Here is an 8,594-nt window from a genome sequence, read left to right as displayed (position 1 = left end):
AGATTTTTGAATTTGCATATTTGCTGTTTTATTCCTTGATTAGGTTATGGCACACAGGAATCTGACTGTTGTGATACTTGATATGTTCATTTCAGTACATGTTTCATTTCATTTCGTTTCATTTCGTTTTGCAAAATACAGTAAGCCCAAATATGTTGTTTGTTTCAAAAAATTGTTCGCTGGAAAATGTGGCCTTTATGAATTCATCATGTTTTATGATATGCGAGCTCAACTGGATAGCTTTTATGGCAATAGGAAAGCATTTTCTTGTCAAAATGAGGCTTATAGCGTCTTTCTGGTGTGTTAACTGAATTAAATCGCGAGTTTGTATTTTCCTTCTGCCGCGTAACCTTGATTTCCACTCTCAAAATTTCCTCTAGAACCTACTTCATAATGGAATAATTGATGTTCTTGTTTTGCATAAAGCAAGCTAACAAAATCTATACCTTGCTGAGTTCGCATTTGTTAGCGTTAAAAGTATTTTCGGTCCGATGCTTTTGTTTTGTGAGGGGTTTATTGTTTTGGTCTCCCATCCAGAAACTAACCCCTCCGGACAGGACTTTACTTCAGTGAACTTTGGTATTACAAAGCTGTCAGATGCTCAGAGGGCACGCTTAAACTTGTGGTGAAAAGAAGTTGTGAGGGAACTTGAAAATTATCAACATGTCAGCCCAGAAGCCAATGTTTCTCGCTTCTATTTTATCTGTTATTCTTCAGAGACTGGAATGCTGTAGTTCAATACCACACAATTCAGTGCCTTCTGATTTTCTGTCATACGTACCACAGGCAACCCAGTGTATGCTTCACGGAAGCATCTCGTTATTGTTGGTTTCTTGATCTTCATGTTAGTTACCTAGAGCTGGAGGTCACCGGCCGCGTTATTCACAACACTCTTAATTTGGAACCTTCGCGGATGAATACCGTTTTTCACTTACCCAAATTAATTACAATTGAAACCAGTTTATCTGATGTCACGCTACATACTAGATCCTGCAAAGATAGACATAACGCCCACGTAATTTCCATTCAAACAACCAGTTCCAAGACATACTACCCCTATAGCTATGTCACCTGTTGAATTTATTTGCAATTGTAAACATTAAGCGATTTTCACCGGTACATTATCTGCGTTGTTATGAATGAGCAACTGGCTGCAGAAACATTTACTTGTTTTGTTTCGTACTTGGCAAATTAAAACATAGGCGCTCGAGAGGCGCATGTGACTACTCCAGAGATGTACAAGGGGAAAAGAAGTAGAATATTCTGTCATGTGAATAGGGGTGGCTGAATTGTGGGAATTGATTTACCACGTCTTTCATATCGATAGTTTTTCGACCATTGAAAAATTTACGTCCGATAGATCATTTTCACTGTCACGCAACAAAAAAATAAATTCGAAACGTTCGATGAAAAAGGCCAATAACTTGGAATGTTGCGGGAAACAAATTTAGACACCACCTCCAATTCTCAGATCTGTGCGGTACATCGTTTCTGAGCTCTTTGTCGAAGTGTTGAAATCACACAACTTTTACTTGTGTAGGTGGATCAAAGTGGACTTTACTTTGCCTTGAAATCGCTTACTTTTCGCTCATGAGATAAAATGTATGAACACATCTCCTAATGTACTTGAAAGGCGCAAACTGCTTAGATTCATAGGGATAGGTATTTTTTTCACTCAAATACAGCGGAAGCCCGCCTGACGGCCATACATTCTCTTATAGAAAATCCTCGTTAATGCGGTCACCCGTTAATACGGCCAACGGCCACAATGTTAAATCCCAAACAGTAGAGTCCTCTATAATTTCACCCCGTTAAGTCGGCCACTCGCGCCAAACGCCTGTGACATGTTATTTTCATTGACTTTCGTTAGTTACCGCTGTAATCGAACAGCCGATTTACTTCACAAAGTACTGTCAGCAACACTCCTCCTTGTTTTCATTACAAACATGACACTACTGTAAAATCCAGTAAGGCAAATCGCGAAGGATTGTCTTTGAGCTTTCATCAAAAACACGACTGATACTTAAGTCTTTCGGTTAGGTAATTACGGCAGCTTCCGTTTTTTTAGAAGCATGGTAAGCTGGGCCTGTTCTTGTTTTGATTTTAGGCTAAGAACGTACAGTACACTTAACAATTTTAAGCGTTTTACCTACTGTGCGAAGTTTCAAGTATTTTATACAATTACTGTTACGTACATCCTTGTTGTTTGTTAAGGAGAAAAGTTTTTCTGGAAGTGCAAATGCGATATTTGTCATTAAGGCCCTTTAGTCATGAATTTCACCCTACCCCCGGTAATACAGCCATTTTTTTTCGGCCCGTTGATGACCGTATTAAGGGGGTTCCAATGTAGCTTGGTATCATGGTGTCACCATGACAAGCTACATAAGGTGACAATTAGGAAATTCGAAATACTGTATTTTCGAAACGAAAGACGTCATGGAACTGGAAACTTGGAAAAAGATTTATTTTTCGAGTATCTTCAACCTCCTATAGATGACATGCAATAGTCCATTTCCGAGTTCATGCCTACCTTCTCCTCGAGGCGAGTCTAAGTGCGAAGTTTTTGTTATGAAAATTAGGTTTCATTCATATGTAAAGTATAACTAATTACCATCACAAAAACTTCGCACTTGTACTCGCTTTGAAGAGGAGGCAGACATGAACTCGGAAATGGCCTATTCAGAAGACCTTGCTAATTTGATGATCTAACTATGAACCATCTATAGTTTGACAATTACGTGCTACTGCAAAGCTTTGTATCTCGAAAACGGTGGCTTTACTAAACGCGTAAACGGGCTCAATTGGTCAATTGGTCGGTTAGAAACAAAATACGAAAGCGACGAGAAGTAACTGTTGTAAGAATTAAAACCTAACCTCAGAACCGTATTCTTCACAGATCATCTGCGAGCACGGGGCACCCGAACATTCCGTTCATCCTCGCGAACTATCGGCAATCCATCGTACTGTTTGCAGAGTCTGAACTTTGGTACTCTTAGTATGCGGATTGGCTCCGAAGTGTATTCTATTGTTACATACTCATTTTCGGAAAAAACTAACACAATGGCAAAAGTGACTAAGCGCCATGCGCAGTAGTCACAAAAACTACCTCGTCCAAAAATGCACCACTTGGTATTCCGAGTAAAAGCTTTAAAAAAGCGTCTTGATACAATAAAACGACAAATACAGTTAAACACACCACGACAAAGAGATCACAGAACAAAAGGCAGAAACTAAAATAGTGCAGATAAAAGGTCGAAACTATATTGTGTTGGCTTTTTCCCACTGACTTTCTATCTTTTCGACGGAAATAGAAGGAGGACAAACATTCTTGTATTCTTCTAATAAAGGTTTCAGTCAAATCTCTGTTTTGTTTGCACTGATGGGGTACTAAAAAGTACGCATGCTGACGTATGTTTCACTAGGTTAGCATCTACACAAGAAAAGAAAATCAAATATGCAAAAAAACAGTGAATAAATCAAAAAGTGTGTAGGAATTGGTCCACAACCGACAAAGTACTCACGGCTTGGGTTTTAAACTATTTTAATTTCGCTTTTCAATCACTTCGAAAGGTTATAAAAACTCCACCCACTAATCAATCACGCATTCCGCGTGCGTGACAGCAGTAAAAAAACGAAAGGTAAATAACAATTTTCCGGCAGCGACATCGGCAAAAAACTAAAACAAGGGAAAATTCGTAAAAAAAGAAAAAAAGAAAATAAATTTAATCGGGACAAGGAAATATCGGGTGTTGTAATAGATGGGGAAACTAAATCAAGCACTCGGTTTTCTTCCCCTGCTTCGACGGGGCACGAGAAGTTTAAAAAACTTGTTAATTCACTGCATTTACGAGTATCGCCAACCCAATGCATAGAAGTATCCAGCAATTTATATGATTTTTCTTGTGATATCTACCTTGGATGCTTGACATGGTCAGCAGTTTCCTAAATAGAGCGCCACTCGCAGCCAACCACTGATGTGTCATGAAAACGCTCGTGCACAATGTTCAAAAGGTTAGTACCAGTCCACAGGGCCATTGGCACTACGTTGACTACTGCCACTAAAACGTGTCTTTTCCAACGCATTTGCCAAACACTCATCACAGCCATATTCTGATATCGTGTCACAATCGCTAGAGACAGGCCGGTGAAAAACCATTCAATCAGTAGGGAAATAGAGGTACGGATGCCAAAACACCGAAACAACTCCAGAAGGGCTTCGTTTTGTGTAAAGACAAGATCATACAAGATCAAAAACCCGTTAACAGCCACAATGGCAGTTGATTCAGACAACATACCCATAATGGCGATATCAGCCATTAGTCTCTCCGGCTAGGAGTTCGGAACCTTCCCCATGACAATAATTTCCTCTTGCAAAGCGCATGGCACAAATGATCAATCACAACCATTGTACTTCGTTCTATGACTTCTGCAGCTCCATGGATGATTCCAATAATAACGATCGATCTTAAATTGCCAAGATCCGCTTGTAAAATTCGAAAGATAAGAGCTGAAACAAAGTACAACGGCGACAATAGCACGAAGGAAAATCCAGGGTAAATGATGTCATAGAAACGTTGAGCACATATTCGCGAGGTTACTTTCAAGAGAAGCCCAGAAAGAGGAGCAAATACTGCGATTAACAGCTTCCCCCCAGCATCCTGTTTATTGTACACCGGATAAATCAATGAAGCTACCATAAAAAACATCAAAAAGCACAAACAACCTGGTGTTACCATACGAATGACAAATATTAGCTTTTGTCTAAGTGAACGAGTGCAGAAATGATTTGCTAAGAGGTAAATCTGGAGAAGCTGATTGCTGAGGAAAATACCATTCAGAGGAATCTTTTGTAGACGAGAGATGTTAGAATGGGATATCCCGAGGGCTTGTAATGCAACTCGATAAGATGTATCCAAGGCATAAGTAAACACGCACGCAAAACACAGTTTCCTTTTCACTCCAATTAACTGATAAGGGCGAAAAAGAATGAGAAATATAAAAAAGGACCAAAAGAAATAGAGAAAACCGCAACCAATTATATCTGACACGGATCGCATCCATTGCATTCTTAATGACCATGTGTTCATTGGGCGAAACTGGCGATTATGCACTGTTTTAAACGAGACGTAAATGGTCAGCATATACACTGCTCCCACTATAGAAGCGACCAAAAGTGTAATTAAACCTGCAATAAACATTGATTTACAAACAGTGCAAAGACCGGATGGTCTTAGTTGCTTCCAAGCCATGGCAGTCTTTTCTTCTTCCTTATTTTTCTGTATTTCGTTTTCCTCCGGGGTCACCGCATCAATAACTTCAACTTTGAGGTGTCTAGACGTCGAAAAGGCAGAGATTATGTCTTCCCTGTCGCTGTATTGTTGGTAAATAAGTTCATCGATTGGATAATAATACCATTCTCGACCGGTGCTTCCAAGAGTATTGTAACCAAAAGCCTCTATTGTGAATTCAGGTTCGTCGGGGTTGTATTTCTCTATTACTCCTTGAGTAAAACTGAAAACTAAATGGCTGAAAAACTCCGTCAATGTACCGCCAGTCATTTCGACCTCTATATCCAAAAAGATCCCTGCAATTTGTAAATTGCAAGTTTAAAAGATGTAGTTGTTAAATTAGTCAAATTTGTAATGAAATTCAGCTGAGCTGATATTGTCAGTAATAACTTGAAGAGCAGAAGTACAGCTCCACGCGGCCCCAAAGAGCTGAAGTTCTTTGATCAACATTCGGTGAAGACGATATTTGAAGGTGATTTGAAGTTGTAATTCAGTTTCGGTTCTAGTGAGCTGAAGTTTCGAACTACCAGGGGTGTAACATGTATGGCGGTCCACCTTTGAATCTTTCTGTTTCGTAACAGAAACGATACGTAAATTTACGCTCTGAGCGCGCGTCAGCTTGCACGTGTAGTATCACGTAACTTTTGATGTAAACAAACCTCGAAAGTTCGTACGTTTGACCAGATCAGACATATAACACATAGTGAGATGGCGTGGCAAGCGGATATGGAAATATATGTGCAACAGAGAAACTAGTCACTTCGATTTGGTGTGGGACGCGATAGTTTTACACTCCTATTTTGACAGGATTGACGGGGGTGAGTAAGGTTTTGTCCACCTCCGACCCCAAGGCGGACGGAAACGAAATGTATTTCTTGCATTATGTAGCCTCCCACTCAGACACTCTTAGGGCTTCGTCACGCGTTCCTCCCCCACAAGCGTCTGCTGAAACGAGCCAGAATTTACGTAGACCAATCACAGCGGACTTCGGATTCTGGAAGTTCGTGGGAAGTTGATTTCGGAATATTCAGTAGAGTCCTCAAAGCGAATGCATTTGTTGTTTCTAGTTTAGTACACAAGCATTTACTCAATCTAAAATTAGATTTAATTTTTTTTGTGTTGCGAACCGATCGTTTTCACTCAGTGTTTCCCCCACGAGCGTCTGCTGAAACGAGCCGGAATTTACGTAGACCAATCACAGCGGACTTCAGATTCTGGAAGTGCACTTTGTTGAACCCTAAGAAATACGGTCACAAAATGGGCATTTTGCCTCCACTACTCAACCGGACACTCAAGCTAGGTGAGACATGGGCGCCTTTGCCAGCCAAGCCGCCGTGCAGTTTATTAAGCATTGGAATAGGTACAAAAATATTAAATTTAGACTCCACTACACAACATCAACAGACAAAATGTAAAGGCAAATAAGTTTATTTTGGAACGGCTTGGCGAGAACCAACCTTAAAACTACGTATAAAATACAGCAGTACTGGTAAATAACTAGTGTACAACACTCGTAAATAAACTAGCTTTCACCAAAATAAAGAGCTGCTACATCTGGTCGATATCAACCTGAATCCCCCATTTAAGCACGCAGGCTTAGTGTCAGTTAGACTGCCAGTAAAACTGCCAGTTAGGCTACCAGTTAGGCTGGGGAAACTAAATAAAACTCTGATCAACGAATAACTGGGACAGGGAACACTGAAGGACCGCAGAGGCTGAGCGCCGGGAAAAAACTGAAAATCGTTCACTAACGTACCCGACAAGGCATGTAGGCCAATTGCCAGTTAGGTTACCAGAAAAGGCTAGGGTACGAAAACAAGGGTAAACAAATGCCTACCACCCCTTACAAGAAGTCTGTCACATTGTAAGCAATAAAACTACGTAAAGCTAGACGTATCTCGCCAATTAAAGAGCGGTCACAGGACAGCTGAACTAATGATACATAGAAAAGATGCATATAAAACATCAAGTGATTAATTTCATATACATCTAACGTAAATATATTAAGTAAAGGAACATCTAGACAACTGTGAAAAACCAAACTAGTACATAAGATAAGAAAACTGGCAGAGCTGAGCTACCGCTTACAACTAAAAGAAATGCGGTAAGACGGAGGCCAGAAAAAACCTGCCCCAAAAAAAAAACCCCAAGGGAAAAACTGCGGGCAGGAGATTTGGGTAGGAACCAAGGCTCAAAGCCCTTCCTACGGGACTTTACAATGTAATCGAGAATAGCCTGCTCCTAAGGAGGACATAAAACAAAAGCAAAAAACAAAAATTAAAGAAAAAACCAAGGAGAGGTTGGTTCAGAAGCCTAGATGACGTACACGTGTTATACGCAGCTTTATATACCCCCGATATGGCTACCCATGGTGCACCCGGCCTAGAACCCAGGCCCTGTTGTAGCTCGTGCCGTCGAAATATTTATTTCTGCCTTCTTCGCAGGCTCATACGCCAGAAATAACATATTTAGACTCCACAACACAACATCAACAGACAAAATGTAAAGGCAAATAAGTTTATTTTGGGACGGCTTGGCGAGAACCAACCTTAAAAGTACGTAGAGAGACAAAGTATTGGGCATATAACGAATGAAAACTCCTAGAGCCCGAGAGACTTGGAAACTGAAAGCCTTTGATCAGAGTCATCATCCACATAAATGTCTTTGGCTTAAACGGACTTCCAGCGGCCGTGCCTCTGAAACACCCTGTCACTAACCCCATTATTAGCAGCGGAAGTGGCCCCTCCCGAACGAAGGGAATGAAAACCAAAAGAGGAAGGGTCAACTCCGACGCTTCTCAGGTCTTTGCGAAAGGCCTCCCTAATTGTAGTATGGCTGATAGGCCTGTCCTGGGAAACTAACTTAAAGGAGTTCTTCCCCCTAGAGGTGGGTCTAAAAATGAGATCCCTAGAGCTAGAGGGGATGGAAAAATGTGACAGGACAAGCAGGGCCAGAAATATCCGAAAAAATCACCTCATCGCCTTTACGGAGTTGGTCGTTCTTACTTGTGAGAACCCTGATGACCATGAAACCCTCGTGAAAGAAAATATCATTCCTCCTAATTCTGGAAACATCATCGAATCTAAAAAAGCCAGCGAATGACAAAACGTACATAGTGACATTACGTAAATGAACGGGGTTTCGAAGGTCGTCTAAGCCAATAAGGTCATGGATGACCGAGGAAGAAATTGGTTCCTTACGGTTGACGACCCTAGTACCTAAAACCCTTTTGGAAGCACATCTAACCGCTTCAACGACTGGGTTATCCGTAGGGGAGGGGATACCCGCCATGGTATGAGCCCATTT

General features: G+C 40.9%; 1 pseudogene; it reads right to left on the bottom strand.

Annotated features, from left to right (window-relative positions):
* Nucleotides 1-3,942: 3,942 nt before the first annotated feature.
* LOC138017263 (uncharacterized) lies at nt 3,943-5,792 on the bottom strand (annotated as a pseudogene).
* Nucleotides 5,793-8,594: the final 2,802 nt, after the last annotated feature.

Source organism: Montipora capricornis, chromosome 9, assembly GCF_036669925.1.
Source record: "Montipora capricornis isolate CH-2021 chromosome 9, ASM3666992v2, whole genome shotgun sequence".
NCBI classification, from domain to species: Eukaryota; Metazoa; Cnidaria; class Anthozoa; order Scleractinia; family Acroporidae; genus Montipora; species Montipora capricornis.
This window is presented reverse-complemented; position numbering and strand designations above follow the sequence as displayed.